This window comes from Nomascus leucogenys, chromosome 4 (genome assembly GCF_006542625.1).
Source record: "Nomascus leucogenys isolate Asia chromosome 4, Asia_NLE_v1, whole genome shotgun sequence".
Lineage (NCBI taxonomy): Eukaryota > Metazoa > Chordata > Mammalia > Primates > Hylobatidae > Nomascus > Nomascus leucogenys.
Window position 1 is genome coordinate 98,676,311 of NC_044384.1, and position 16,270 is coordinate 98,692,580.

Below are 16,270 nucleotides of genomic sequence, written 5' to 3' on the forward strand. Positions count from 1 at the left end.
CTAAGCAGGGGAAGGGAAGGGAGTGGAGCTGAGCCTCTGTCTCTGTGGTGGCGATGTTCTGGAGAATGGGGCCCAAGGGTCAGGCCGGACACACACCTGTGGGGCGAGGGGCCTGGTTCTCAGTACCCCTGCTCAGGGCTGAGGGCCTGAGCCATGCAGTGTTATATAAAGGGTTGACTCGGGGCCCTCACTGTGGGGCTGGGGCCCAGACTACTCAAGCATGCAAGTGCCAGAGCCAGCCTCTTGCTAAGGGCCAGTCCCTGCTTCTCCCCACAGGCTAGACCCACCCCAGAGCAGCTCAGATTTGATGCCTGCTTCTCTTCTTGTTCCCTTGTCCTAGCTGTTCCTGGCAGAGCTTCTGTCTTGAGCTTGGCCATAGATGTGGACACAGCCTGGCACATACCCTGAGTGCGGTCTGAAGGATCAAGGGACCCATAGCCTCACCCAGAGAGTGCCAAGCAAAGCTGATACTTCTATTCATAAGCACGCAGTGCTCAGCCTGGCCTCCTCCTTCCCACCAAGAATGAAGTGGAGCCAGCAGAGGGGTTGCCCTGCAATGTGGTCTCTGCCAACCTGGGCCACGCCTGGCTGGATAGGTGGCAGGAGAGAGGGCTGCTCAAGTAGGAAGGAGGTGAGCATCGGGACCCTCCCCTGCCCCCGGACCTGCCTTAGCCCTGTTTTGATTCTGACCATCTAATGCTTTGGGGACCCTGGAAAAGGTCCTGGCTCCAAGGCCCACCTGACCAGCCAAGCCTGGCACATCCATCTCTGTGGTCCCAGGATCTGGCCACAGGAGGGCTCCTGGACACGTAATACATGAATAAATGGAGTGAAATAAAGAATTAATCAGTGGGTGACTTAGGCAGTGAGAACTAGGAGCAGAAGAAATGAAAGAGACCAGGTTGGGAGGGGGGATGATGGTAGGGCCAGGTTTAGGGGAGCCTTAAATGCCAGGCTGAGAGGGGGGTATTTTTCAGGTTCCCCCACACCCCGCTTCTGCCCTGGCCCTGGGACAACTCCCATCTTCCAGAGGGGCCACTAGGGACCCTGGCAGATGTGGCCCTATCGCCTGATCCCCTCTCAGAGAGACAGAGACCCCAGGGCCCATCCCCCAGAGCCCGGCTCACCTGGGCCCTCACAGGGCCTGCCTCACCGGGGCCCTATGGACTTAACTGCTTCTGCTTCATGGTCTGTGGGTTTTCCCAGTCATCCAATTAGTGCTAATTGGAAGCAGGAAGTGTGTGCCTGTGTGGGGTGGGCCTGGAACTCCGATGTCCTTGTCAGAACTTCGAGGCCCTGTGCTTCCTGGGACAGGCTCTTCCCTAGAGCTTTGTGGTCTCCCACAGGGCTGGGGGGGGGTTGTTGGGAGCTCCCCGAGCATTGGGTGTACTGGTTCTGTGCACAACGGGGCCTCTGGTCTCCAGAGGGCTCAGGCTCTCACCGGCCACCTCTTACCCCAGGTGCCAGTTGCCCCCAGGGCAGGGCAAGCTCACCCTTTTCACTGCCAAATCCTCCTCGCCTGGCACAGAGCTGCCGCTCTTCACAGTTTCACTCTAAGAACGAAGGGATGATGGGCTCAGGACCCGGGGAAGAGGCGCAGAGGGGGCCTCCTGAACTTCTCACTGACCCTTGGTCCCAGCCTCAGCCCGTGGCTCCATAAAGGCAAGGAAAGGCCTGCTTTATCTGACTGGCCACACACCTGTGCTTCCCTTGGGGGACAAAGGGTGCAGAGGCGCTTCTAGAGAGGCGGGACTTCCCATTAGTTTCCCTCCTCCCCGTGTTCCCTGCCCCCTCCACTTGGGGCAGAGGTGGGGGTGTCCAGAGGCAAAGCTCCTTTTGTGTCAAGCCCCAGCCCAGGTTCTCTCCCCACCCACAGATGCTGGTGGGCAGTCTGACGGCAGAGGCTGTAACGGGGGAAGCATGGCATGTGGGCACATGGGGGGAAGGCCCTGGACCCCAGCCTGGGCAGAGGACGGTGCCCCACCAGGCTCTCTCTCTGCAGTGTTAATGTCAATCATTGCCCACAGGTGCCCTTGACCTGGACGCCGTCAGGCCTCCTTCGCAGTGGACTGAAACCTTGAGGCACAGCCCAGGACCACCCAGCCCCATGGACTGGGGGCTCACATCTGGAAGCAGAGCCCCTCAGGACTCAAAGGTGCTCGGAGATGAAGATTGCTGGGTGCCAGCTCATGGGGCCAGCCTCAGCTTCACCCCCAGGAAATGCTTGCTTGTTGCTATGCGGCAGGCACTAGAGCAGGCAGAGAGGGCAGTGGGCTCCTCTGAGGTCGCGGGCGGAGCCCTGTGAGAAGAGGCCTGGCCGCCGGCGGCCACTAGAGGGCAGGACCCTCCTGTGTGTTTCCTCCAAAGGGTTGTTGAGCAGATGAGCGGGACTGACAGGAGACAATGGAGCAGCCGCCCCAGGGCGCAGTCACCACAAGCCCGCTAGAAGGGCTCAGCGGAGGCTGCGATGCGTCCAAAAGTCCACTGGACCCTAGACCTTAAATGACCTCCCTGAGCCTTTAGGCTTTTACTTCCTGGGAGCCCAGCCCTGAGCCAACAGGGACAGTGCCTGGCTCCTACATTGGCAGAGTGACAAGTCAGTGTCCCCTTCTTAGAACACCAGTGGTAGAGGAGCAATTAGGAGAGCAGGTCCTCCAGCTTCTTCCAGGTGCGATGAGGAAACAGAGGCAGAGAAGAACTCACCTGACGGCACCTATGAGGTGGGTAGGGACAGGTACTTCTGAGAGTAAACCATTAGCCAAGCACACACGGCAGCCCTGGGGGGTCAGTGCACGTCGTCGGGTGCTACTTTTGCAGTTGAGGAAACTGAAGGTCAGAGAGGCTGTCATTTGACTGAAGTGCCACAGCAAGGGTGGACCAGGGTTCCCGCCCGGGCAGGATGATGCTGAGCCTGCATGCAGGCTCCCATGCAGCCTTATCACAGCCTCATGTAGAGACGACCTCCTGTGACCTCGCTGACGTGAGTGTGAGTGTGTGGCGACCCTGGTTGCCGCAATAGGAATGAGGCGGCCTCTCTGCATCCTGACACTCCCAGGCAGAGGCCTGTCCTTCATCTGGACCTGCCAACAGTGATGCCAGGAGCAGCTGCCTCTAGGACACGTGTTCCCCTGGGCCAGAGGAACTATGTGAGGAACCCGTGGTCCATGCCATGACAACCCTCCTTTAGGGCCTTTTGAGTCCACAGTGGTGCTAAACCCAGGAAGTGGGTGCCAATTCAGGGTACCATTGGCAGCCCTGCTGCTCCTCCCTGGGCTGTGCCTGCAGTCACAGGAGGCAAGGACCTGCTTTTGAATCTTTGGCTTCACCTTGTTCTTTCAACCAGGCTTGGGGCTCTCTGCCTGGGGCTGGGGATAGGTAGTTCTCAGCCTGGGCAGCCCCAGGAGCTGCTAAGTGTCATATCCCTGGGGAAGGCCTGAGCAGTTTGAGGCTGATTTTGGTTGTCCCAATACTGCTGGGAACCACTGGGGAATGAGAGTGTCTTGGGGACCTATTCCTGGAGCCTGAGTCTAAGCTGAGCTGTGGCTCATAAGACTAAATTGCATGGAGACCCAGCGTGGCTGCTGGGCCCGTCAAGGGCTAGTGTCTGCTCTGGGAGGTAGCCCCATGGCCGGATCTTTCTCTATGTCCCAGGTCGGCCCCTGTGACCTGGGGCCAGTGTGCTGAAACCTGTGAGGATCAGGCATAGCGGGTAGGGTGGCCCCATAGGTAGGCCCATAAAAGGGACTTGGGCAGAGTCCTGTCCTCCAGCTAAGTATCTGGGGCACCAACCTCACAGACTGCAGAGTTCACTCTCATTAGCACAGGGGTCCTCTCAACAGCTTCAGTGACCATAGGGATCGGTGTACCCATTTCACAGATGAGGACACCCAGGCTCAGGTCTTACCACCCTTTGCCAACAGCTTCTTCACTGGTCTCTTTAGCTTCTGTTTTCCCTTTTCCTTCCTTGTTTTAAGCTTTCAAAAAATTTTTTTAGGCTGGGTGTAGTGACTCCTGCCTGTAATCCCAGCACTTTGGGTGGATTGCTTGAGCCTAGGGGTTTGAGACCAGCCTGGGCAACTTAGTGAGATCCCACCTCTACAAAAAATTCCAGAATTTTCTTTTTTTTACTAATTTAAACATTTTGGCTGGGCGTGGGCTCATGCCTGTAATCCTAGCACTTTGGGAGGCCAAAGTGGGCGGATTATCTGAATCAGGAGTTCTAGACCAGCCTGGCCAACATGGTGAAACCCTGTCTCTACTAAAAATACAAATTAGCCAGGCGTGGTGGCATGTGCCTGTAATCCCAGCTCCTTGGAAGGCTGAGCCAGGCTGGTCTTGAATTCCTAACCTCAGGTGATCTGCCCACCTCAGCCTCCCAAAGTGCTCGGATTACAGGTGTGAGCAACCATACCTGGCCAAAAAAAAAAAAAAAACTTTTAAAATTATTTAGTGGCTTATTATATAAGAAATACATGAATACATTTTTACTTTAAAAACATAATACACCCAGCACTTTGGGAGGCTGAGGCAGGTGGATCACCTGAGGTCAGGAGTTCCAGACCAGCCTGGTCAACACGGTGGAACCTTGTCTCTACTAAAAATACAAAAATTAGCTGGGCTTGGTGGCAGGCGCCTGTAATCCCAGCTACTCAGGAGGCTGAGGCAGGAGAATTGCTTGAACTCGGGAGGCGGAGGTTGCGATAAGCCAAGATCGTGCCACTGCACTCCAGCCTGGGCGACAGAGTGAGACTCCGTCTCAAAAAAAAAAAAACAAAACAAAACCATAATACAGGGCTGGTCATGGTGGCTCACATTTATAATCCCAGCATACTTCTGGGCTCAGGCAATCCTCCCACCTTGGCCTCCCAAAGTGCTGGGATTACAGGCGTCAGCCACCGTGCCCAGCCTGTTTTGATTTTTTTCAAGAGATGAGGTCTCACTATGTTGCCCACACTGGTCTTGAACTTCTGGGCTCAAGCTATCCTCCTGCTTCTGCTTCCCAGAGTTTTAGATTTTCAGGCATGAGCTATCACACCCAGACTTATTTTTCTCCTTTATCCCCAACCACTGCAGTTAGGTTTGGGTTGGGATGGGGGCAGGTGGGAGATGGGGGAAGCCAACCTCCAAGCAGGGCAGGAAACATCTAGCCAGCCCCATCTTCCCCAATCCACAGCTAGGGTGCTTCCCGGAGAGCCTGCTCTGCTGCAGGGGACAGTGGGGAGTAGTCTGTCTCCATAGACACACAGCATCCCAAAGCCAAACATTTCCCTCCTCAGTCCTTGTAATTGCCACTAGGCTGTGCATATATGGGAAACCCACAGGGTTTACCTCATCCCCTATTGCTGAACATCCAGGCTGTTTTCAGCAGTGCTGTTACAGCTCACTGCAGTGGCCGCCACAGTGCAGGTCTCTGCCAGGCTCTCTACGGGGAGGCGCCGGGAAGTGGAATTGCTGAGCTGGGGGGCAGGGGCTAAGTCACCCTCCAAAAAGCCTGTGCCCACCCCCAGCATAGGCACTTGTTGTACTAACACTTTGCTAAAACCTCTCTCTTCAATGGGAATTAATCTCATTACTTATGAGTTTGCTTATCTTTTCTTACTGAGTGATCATTTTTATTTCCTTTTTTTCTTTTTCCCCCTCACCTCTCTGAATTTTATTTATTTCCTTTTTCCATGAAGAATCTGCTTATATCCTTTCCCCATTTTTCCACTATGGTTTTTATCTTTTCCTTATTCACTTATAGATCTTTATACAGATGCTCCTCAACCCGCTATGGAGTTTCATCCCAATAAACCCTTTACAAGTTAAAAATACTGTAAAATGAAAACGTATTTAATATGCCTAACCTACTGAACATCATAGCTTAGCCCAGCCTTCCTTAAACATGCCCACAACACTGACATTAGCCTACAGTTGGTCAAAGTCACCTGACACAGTCTGGGCACAGTGGCTCACACCTATAATCCCAGCACTTTGGGAGGCTGAGGAGGGCGGAGCACTTTAGGTCAGAAGTTCGAGACCAGCCTCGCCAACATGGTGAAACCCTGTTTCTACTAAAAATACAAAAATTAGCCAGGCGTGGTGGCACATGCCTGTAGTCCCAGCTACCGGGAGGCTGAGGCAGGAGAATCGCATGAACCTGGGAGGCGTAGGTTGCGATGAGCTGAGATTGTGCCATTGCACTCCAGCCTGGGCAACAAAAGTGAAACTCCATCTCAAAAACAAAAACAAACAACAAAAAAACAAAGTCACCTAACACAAAGCCTGTTTTATAATAAAGTGTTGAATATCTCATGTAATGATCAAATATTGTGCTCAAAGTGAAAACCAGAATGGTCATATGGATACTTGAAGTATGATTTTTACTAAATGTATAAGACTTTTGCACCATTGTAAAGTAAAAAAAAAATCCCAAGTTGAGCCATGTAAGTCAGGGACCATCTGTATATTCTGGATTTAAATCCTTTGTTGTATTTTCTCGCTTCCCTTTGCCCCACATGGAGAGGTTGACTCTAGAGGGAGTGCAGGGGACAGGGCCGGGACCAGGCTTTCTGCCTGGCTGCAGCTCTTGGATGTTATGTTGGAAAATGTCTAACCCTGGCTAGGTGGAGAGACCATGGCCAGGTGACTTTTCTGAAAGCCTCTGTTCTGTCACCTGTAAAGTGGGCAGAATACTGCCTACCATGCAGGGTTGTGGTGAGGATTAAAGGAACCCACCCATGGACAGGTCACCTGATGAGTGCCACATACATGTGAGGTGGACAACTGCTGGGCAGGAGGCACCGTGTCAAGTAGGTGCCCGATAAACGATGACTGTGGTCTCTGTGCCCAGTGAGTGTATGTGGGTCCCTTGGTGGTGGGGGGGGGTCTCTCCTGCAGAGCCAGTGCTCAGAAGTTTAGCATGGATGGGGGACAGTCTGAGACAGGGCTGGTGCTTGGAGGAAGGGAGAAGTGGATGGGCTGAGCTTAGGGAGAAGACACCGCAGGGTTGGCTCATATTGGGTGCAGTTGTGAGGGTCTACTAAGGTCAAGCCCTGTCCCCTCCCGCATCAGGATCGCCAAAGGAAAGTGTTGGGCTGACTTCCTCCAGCCAAGCTGGCTACAGCTGACCCTCTGGTCCCACTCCTGCCAGGCAATCCTGGGGCCTCAGAAAAGCCCTTTGGAGGTGACATGTGGTCCGGCCCACTTGAAGGCATGACTTGGCCTTGGCTGTAATCTGCTGAAACTAATAGGAGGTATATTTATGAGTTGCCATAAAAGGCACTGACATACTGGTGATAAAAGCCTCCAAAATCGCCCTGCTGTAAACTGCCATTTACATGTCTATGACCTGATTCCCCAGCCAGTCGGCTAGATATTCCCATTGTCACTGTCCAGGAGACTCAATTCTCAGCCAGGGGCCTGCAGGGTGAGTTGAAAAAAGGAAGCACTAATATGCAGGCCCAGGGCCACTGCCTGCTCCTCCTTGCAGCTGCTCCCTCCCAAGAGACTCCTCCTATCGAGCGTACCCTGGAGGCTTATTTTCTTACTGAGGAGTAACTTACATTCGGTACACTACACCAATCATGAATGTATAATACAGCTCAATGACTTTTACATAGATGGACACCCGTGTAACCATGACCCTGAGCAAACTTCCTCACCCTAGGAAATTCCCTTGTGCCCCTTCCCGGCCAGTGTCCCCTAGCCCAGAAGTAACCAGTGTTCTGACCTCCATCATCAGAGATCAGTTTTGCTGTCCTAGAATTTCACCCAAATGTCATCATACATGTGTTTTCTTCTGTGTGTGGCCTCGTTTCCTCAATATAATGTTTTTTATTTTTGTATATTTTTTGAGACAGGGTCTTGCTCTGTTCTCCTTCCATAGTGCAGTGGCGCCATCACGGCTCACTGCAGCCTCCAACTCCCAGGCTCAAGTGATTCTCCCACCTCAGCCTCCCAAGTTGTAGCTGGGACTACAGACATGCTCCACCATGCCCGGCTAATTTTTTCTATTTTTTTTGTTTGTTTGTTTTTGGAGACAGGGTTTCACTATGTTACCCAGGCTGGTCTCTAACTCCTAGGCTCAAGCGCTCCGCCCACCTCGTCCTCCCAAAGTGCTGGGATTACAGGCGTGAGCCACTGCGCCCAGCCAATATAATGTTTTCCAGATTCCTCCATGCTGCCCTGTGTAACAGTTGTTCTTTCTTTTTTATCATTGAGTAGTCGTCTCCATTGTATGGATGGATAGGCCACACTGGTTTATTTATTCTCCTATTGATGGATATTCGGGTTGTTTCCAGTTTTTGGCTACTATGAACAAAGCTGCTATGAATAGTCCTGTGCACGTTTGTGTGAGAATATGTTTTTATTTCTCTTGAGTAAATCTTCAGAATGGAGTAGCTGCCTCAGAAGGTAAGAGCGTATGATGTCATAAGAAACTGCCAACGGCAATGGATGAGCATTCCAGTTGCTCCTCTTCTTTTGAGGTTTCTCTGCCCCAGACCCTCAGTTTCCTTAAAGAGCCCACCTATCATCCCATCTGGAGGTGGGCCTGGCTGTAGGGGATGGCAGGCATCCTCCAGGAACCCAAAATCTTGCTGCAAGGGAGGGATCTGGCTGATGTGTGCAGGTGCCAGTTACACCCTCAGGGAGCTAGCTCCATTTGGTAAGCACCAGTTATGAGTCAGTCACCACAGTAAGGCTATTATTTGTATGCCCTATTTAATCCTCTATGTGCTGGAGTCTTGCCAACAATGGCAGACAAAACATTTAGTGCCTGCAGACTGCCCTGCCTCCACCTGCCAAGACTGCCCATCCCCAGCAGCCCCTCCCTGGCCATCATATTAGATCTATCACATGACCCAGCACAAAGGCACTGAGAAGGTCTGTAGAGCTTCTCTCCATTACCCCACTGCCCAGAGCAAGGCCCAGGGAGAGAAGAGAGTTTGGCCCCATGGTTATAAGCAGAGCTGGGAAACAACTCGACTTTTCTGCTCCCAGCTCAGGAGAGAAAATCAGGCCTCCTCTCTTAGAGACAGTCCTTTTCTATGCTCCTTTCTCATCAAATCAACCTTAGGGAGGGCTTCACTCATCTGGGAGCACTGCTAGGGGGGTGCGTGTCACAGTCCTGCCTAGTGGTAGCAGCCAGCCCAGCCAGTGCAGGCACACAGCAGGCATCAGTGAAAAGAAGGAAGAGGCCGGGCGCAGTGGCTCATGCTTGTAATCCTAGCACTTGGGGAGGCCGAGGTGGGTCAGATCACTTCAAGTCAGGAGTTTGAAACCAGCCTGGCCAACATGGCGAAACCTCATCTCTATTAAACATACAAAAAATTAGCTGGGCATGGTGGCATGCGTCTGTAGTCCCATCTACTTGGGAGGCCGAGGGAGGAGAATCGCTTGAACCTGGGAGGCAGAGGTTCCAGTGAGCCAAGATCACGCCATTGCACTCCAGCCTGGGCTACAGAGCAAGACTCTGTCGAAAAAAAGAAAAAGAAGAAAGAAAGAAAAGAAAGAGAAAGGAAAGAAAGAAAGAAAGGAAAGAAAGAAAGAGAGAGAGGGGGGAGAGGGAGAGAGAAAAAGAAAGAAAGAAAGAAAAGAAAAAAGAAAAAGAAAAAAGAAAAGGAAGGAAGAAAGGGAGGAAGGAAGGAAGGAAGGAAGGAAGGAAGGAAGGAAGGAAGGAAAGGGAAGGGAAGGGAAGGGAAGGGAAGGAAAGAAAGGAAAGAAAGGAAAAAGAGAGGCCGGGAGCTGTGGCTCACGCCTGTAATCTCAGCACTTTGGGAGGCCGAGGTGGGCGGATCACAAGGTCAGGAGATCGAGACCATCCTGACTAACACGGTGAAGTGAAACCCCGTCTCTACTAAAAATACAAAAAATTAGCCAGGCGTGGTGGCGGGCATCTGTAGTCCCAGCTACTCAGGACACTGAGACAGGAGAATGGCGTGAACCCGGGAGGCGGAGCTTACAATGAGCCGCTGCACTCTAGCCTGGGTGACAGAGCAAGACTCCGTCAAAAAAAAAAAAGAGGGAGAGAAGGAAGGAAGGAAGGAAGGAGAGAGAAGGAAAGAAAGAAAGAAAAGAAAGAGAAGAAAAAGAAAGAAAGGAAGGAAGGAATGAAGGAAGGAAGGAAGGAAGAATAAGATGAGGAGTTGGACGAAGACCTGATCAACAACTTCAGGGTGAAGGGAAAATAACTGATAGAAGGCCAGAAAGGCAACCACCTCATGAACGAAGATTTGAAAAGCCCATTGAAGAAAAGGGTGAAGGAGGTGAATTTTCACTAGATAGACCGATTATTGACCAACCTATTTGAGGTCGTGGATGTGGAATGGGCTGAGGAGTTGGATCTGATTCTTGTGGCAAACGTGAATTTGATAGGCATCGTGGAAGTGATCTTCTTTTTCACATTACAGTGGCCTGAAGCATGAGGACAAACGTGGAGGTAGCGGATCTTACCGCTGGGGAACTGTCAAAGATGAATTAACTGACTTGGATCCATCAAATGTGACTGAGGAAACACCTGAAGGTGAGGTACATCATCCAGTGGCAGTCACTGAAAATAAGGAGAATGAAGTGGAAGAGGTAAAAGAGGAGGGTCCGAAAGAGATGACTTTGGATGAGTGGAAGGCTATTCAAAATAAAGACTGGGCAAAAGTAAAATTTAATATCTGAAAACCAAATGAAGGTGCCGATGGGCAGTGGAAGAAGGGATTTGTTCTTCATAAATCAAAAAGTGAAGAGACTCATGCTGAAGAATTGGTTATGGACCATCATTTCCAGAAGCCAGCAAATGATATAACATCTCAGCTGGAGATCAATTTTGGAGACCTTGGCCGCCCAGGATGTGGTGGCAGGGGAGGACAAGGTGGACGTGGGCATGGTGGGCGCCCAAACCGTGGCAGCAGGACCAACGAATGCTTCTGCTCCTGATGTGGGTGACCCAGAGGCATTCCCAGCTCTGGCGTAACTGGTGCCGTAAGACAACACTGGTTCCTTTGTGAACTCTTCAGTTCAAAGCTTTTGCACACTTAAGGATTCCAAACAACTAAGAAATTAAAAAAAAAATGTCATTCATACCATTCACACCTAAAGACTGAGTTTTATCTGTTTTAGAAATGAGCATCTCTTGCTACACAGAAGTAACAAATATGATAGTTTTGTATTTAGAAATGTATTGGTGGCTGGGCGCTTAGGAGGCCGAGGTGGGCAGATCAAGAGGTCAGGAGATCAAGAGCATCCTGACTAACATGGTGAAACCCCGTCTGCACTAAAAATACAAAAAATTAGCCGGGCGTGGAGGCACTTGCCTGTGGTCCCAGCTACTTGGGAGGCTGAGGCAAGAGAATCAACTGAACCTGGGAGGCAGAGGTTGCAGTGAGCCACGATTGCGCCACTCTATTCCAGCCTGGGTGACAGAGGAGACTCCATCTCAAAAAAAAAAAAAAAAAAAAAAAAAAAGAAAGAAAGAAAAAAAAGGTAATGGTAGCAGGGATGTTTTCATAATTTTCAGAGATTATGCATTCTTCATGAATACTTTTGTATTGCTACTTGCAAATATGCATTTCCAAACCTGAAATATAGGTGTGAACAGTGTGTACCAGTTTAAAGCTTTCACTTCATTTGTGTTTTTTAATTAAGGATTTAGAAGTTCCACAATTACAAACTGGTTTTAAATATTGGACATATTGGTTTTAATATCTGCTTTGCGTTTTCACACATGGTCAACTGGGACATGTTAAACTTTGATTTGTCAAATTTTATGCTGTGGGATACTAACTACATGTATTTTAACTTAGTTTTAATATTTTCATTTTTGGGGAAAAATCTTTTTTCACTTCCCATGATAGCTGTTTTATATATATATATATTTATATATATGCTAAATCTTGATATACAGAAATATCAGTACTTGAACAAATTCAAAGCACATTGGTTTATTAACCCTTGCTCCTTGCATGGTTCATCAGGTTCAAATTATAACTGATTCACATTTTCAACTATATTTACCTTTTAAATGCGTGACTTTAAAATCTAAGCTAGGCATCTTATTGGTGCAAGTTGTTTAAGCTACCTATTGTTGGTAGACACATCCTGTCAAGTGAAGCAGCTTTATAGGTATGGGTTTTCCCGCCCCGCCTCCACCACGGTGGGTGGAATAAGTTGATTTGGCCAATGTGTAATATTTAAAGTGTTCTGTAAAGTAAGTGTCTGGCCATTTGGTATGATTTCTGTGTGTGAAAGGTCCTAAAATCAAAATGGTATATCCATAATCAGCAACCATTTAACCCTTCCTTGTTCTAAAACAAACAAAAAAATCCAAAGGGCACTGGTTGGTAGGATGAGGTTGGGGAGTACTTTAATTTTTGGAATTTGGGAAGCAAACAGCTTTACTTTATAAGGTTAGAACAGCAGCACCATCCATTAAATATAAACCGAAAATCTTTACTGTTTCTAGATTTCCTAGATTGTTATTATTTGGTCCTAAGTTGAGTATTTGTTCCACAGAAAGTGATAATTATCTTTTCCCTCTTCCTCCATTAGAAAATTAGGTTAATAATGGATTCCTTTAATGGGAGCATCACCACGTATTAAAACATCCATGGAGAGAATGATGAATAAGAATAGTTTTCTAGGATTCTCTTTTATTCTGCCACATTTATTGTTAAACAGGGAAGGAATTTTTAAAAAAGTTTTAAGAATCATTCGTCCCTTCATTTTTAGAAATGTTCTACCTGTATATGGTAATGTCCAGTTTTAAAATATTGGACATCTTCAATCTTAAACATTTCTATTTAGCTGATTGTTCTCACACATACTTCTAAAAGAGAAATTGCAGATTACAAGAGTTACTTATTTGGATTAGATTTATTAATCTCAGTTACCTACTATTCTGACATTTTAGGAAGGAGATAATTGTTTTTAATGATGGATAAACTTGTGCTGGTGTTTTGGATCTTATGCTGAGCATGTTCTGCACTGATGCTAATGTCTAATATATCTGCTACCCAGAGATTAATTTAGTCCATATGGACTATTGACCCCTCTTGAGACTGCAACATACACACTCCTAAATCAGTGTGTTTAGACTTTTCAAGTATCTAACTAATTTCTGAACATGTACCATGTTTATAAACCTCTGATTTCCAGCAGCATACTATAGAAAACACCTGCTATTAAAAACACTTCACAACTTCTACTCAGTGTCACCCATTGCTATCTTGAGAGACAACACAGCAATACCTGGTATGTTGCAAGTTTTCAAGATAGCCAGAACTTTAAAAGTTGGTCCATTAGTTGTATCTGATGGATATAAATTTGCCTCCTAGTTCACTTTGTGTCAAGAGCTAAAACTGTGAACCTAACTTTCTCTTACTGGTGGGTAATAACTGAAAATAAAGATTTATTTTCATGCTCACTTCTTTTTTTTTTTTTTTTTTTTATTGAGATGGAGTCTCGCTCTGTCACCCAGGCTGGAGTGCAGTGGTGCGATCTCAGCTCACTGCAACCTCTGCCTCCCAGGTTCAAGCGATTCTCTTGCCTCAGCCTCCAGAGTAGCTAGGAGTACACGCCACCACCCCGGCTAATTTTTGTATTGTTAGTAAAGACGGAGTTTCACCATGTTGGCCAGACTGATCTTGAACTCCTGACCTCAGGTGATCCACCCACCTCGGCCTCCCAAAGTGCTGGGATTACAGGCGTGAGCCACCACGTCCGGCATCATGCTCACTTCTTAAAAGTCATAAAGACAATCAAATAGGATCCTGTTTATCGTCATGCGTTTCCTGGTTTCTGAACTGTGTGCACACCCCTGTGTGCGTTGTTTTTTTTTTTTTGAGATGGAATCTCGCTCCCGTTGCCCAGGTTGGAGTGCAGTGGCACCATCTTGGCTCACTGCAACCTCCACCTCCCAGGTTCAAGCAATTCTTCTTCCTCAGCCTCCAGAGTAGCTGGGATTACAGGCGTGCACCATCATGCCCAGCTAATTTTTGTATTTTTGGTAGAGACGAGGTTTCACCATGTTGGCCAGGCTGGTCTCAAACTCCCAACCTCAGGTGATCCACCCGCCTTGGCCTCCCAAAGTGCTAGGCTTACAGGCGTGAGCCACCACGCCTGGCCTCCTGTGTGCTTATATTTAATTTTTAAATTGAATTTTATATGGAGTTTTTATTTGCTAAAAACCAGGCTGTTGAATCACATTTGGAAAGGGTACCTATCTTAATGACTAACAACTTAATTGGGAAAGTTGAGTTCTTATAAAATAGAAAACAAGGACTTCTTGGATTGAATCCAATTGTCACTTCTTAGCAGATCACTTTTTTGATAGTGAAAGTTAAGCGTACTGAATGCTACTTTTTATTGACAAACTGGCTATAATACTCTAGAAGAAAAAAATCCCTAAATGGATACAGATTCCTAAAGTAATAGTGGCAGCAGATGTTTCAGTGAACTTTTATCTTGACACTTTTAAATAGAAGTAATGCCAGAGCTGAAATTTTTAAGGCACTTACAGCTTGTATTGAAATTATTGGAGACATGATATTTCTTTATTAGCTATTTTGAGAACTGTGGAGTTATGCAAGATTTTTAAAAGGTGGCACCAGGGGCCCAGGCGCGGTGGCTCACGCCTGTAATCCCAGCACTTTGGGAGGCCAAGGCGGGTGGATCACCTGAGATCGGGAGTTCAAGACCAGCCTGGACAACGTGGTGAAACCTCGTCTCTACTAAAAATACAAAAAATTAGCGGGGTGTGATGACGTGTACTCCCAGTTACTTGGGAGGCTGAGGCAAGAGAATCGCTTGAATCTGGGAGGTGGAGGTTGCGGTGAGCTGAGATTGCACCACTGCACTCCAGACTGGGCAACAAGAGCAAAACTCCGTCTCAAAAAAATGTGGCATCAGGTATTATACATCTAGTTAGTTCCTTTACTCTGTTTTATTTTATTTTTATTTATTTTTATTTTTTTTGAGACGGAGTCTCACTCTGTCACCCAGGCTGGAGTGCAGTGGCGGGATCTCGGCTCACTGCAAGCTCCACCTCCTGGGTTCACGCCATTCTCCTGCCTCAGCCTGCTGAGTAGCTGGGACTAGAGGCACCCGCCACCACGCCCGGCTAATTTTTTGTATTTTTAGTAGAGACAGGGTTTCACCATGTTGGCCAGGATGGTCTCGATCTCCTGACCTCGTGATCCGCCCACCTCGGCCTCCCAAAGTTCTAGGATTACAGGCATGAGCCACTGCACCCAGCCCTGTTTTATTTTTTAAATGAAAGTAGAACACATCATTTCCAGGGTTGTCAATATATTTGGGGCTTGTTTTTGGTAGGGATTTGGATGGAGGATATTAAGTATTCATTCATTCTAATTTTGTTATTTTTCTAATTGCCAGAGATGGTTGCACCGAAATAGAAAAATGTTATGGGGAGTTGCATACAAAGCCTAAATGTGTCCTGGATTTTGAAAATACTAGATTGGTGCAATTACTTTTGCGCCAACCTAATATGTCTTTAGGAAATTACTAGTATGTGGAAGGAAACAATAAATATTGAAAGGTTTAAAGGAATGAGAAACTTCCTAGTTGCTAGAACCTAACGGATGTTGACTTTAAAGGTAAGATTGTTCAGGCATATTAGTGGACATCTAGTCCAATGCTATAGCAAATTCCAGAGGTCTCAGGTGCATGCAATTCTACTTTCTAAAGAAAGTAAACACTTAGAAAATAGATTCTAACCCAGACATTTGGATTATACTGAGATAAATATGTAAATAAGTTTTAGCAAGTCTGAACACTGACAAGCAAGCCAGATCTTCAGGTTAACTAAGAAAAGCCCAGAAACTTCATTATTTACTGTGCTTTTTATGCCATAACTGGTAACAAGGCAGTAAAATGATACATATTTGAACTGGACCATAGTAATTAAATGATTTATCATTTGGAAGACAATTGTCAGGTTGAGATTAATAGTAAGTGGCAGCTTCCCAGAAATCTAACTTGTCATTTGGCTTAGCTGTGCCCTGGGATTACCTTTTACCTTAGGCGTGCTTCTAGGCATGTTTCCTAACTTAAAATCTTCCTTGATTTTTAAGTTCAAATTTGGAGGTTATGTGAAGTGATTGAAATAAATCTTTCAGGCTGAGGAAGTAGGTAATTTCAAGAAAATAGAGAAAGCAAGTTTGTAATCTAAACATGAGAAGCTTAAGTTTAGGAAATGATTAGAATATAAATTGTTAAAACCATCAAGATTTTGGCCACAGATGAAAATATGAACATTGGGGCCAGGCGTGGTGGCTCACGC

The 16,270-nt window shown here is 47.6% G+C and overlaps 1 pseudogene; it reads left to right on the forward strand.

Moving 5' to 3' along the window:
• Positions 1 to 6,809: 6,809 nt before the first annotated feature.
• LOC101177908 lies at positions 6,810 to 10,945 on the forward strand (annotated as a pseudogene).
• The last annotated feature ends 5,325 nt before the right edge of the window (positions 10,946 to 16,270 follow it).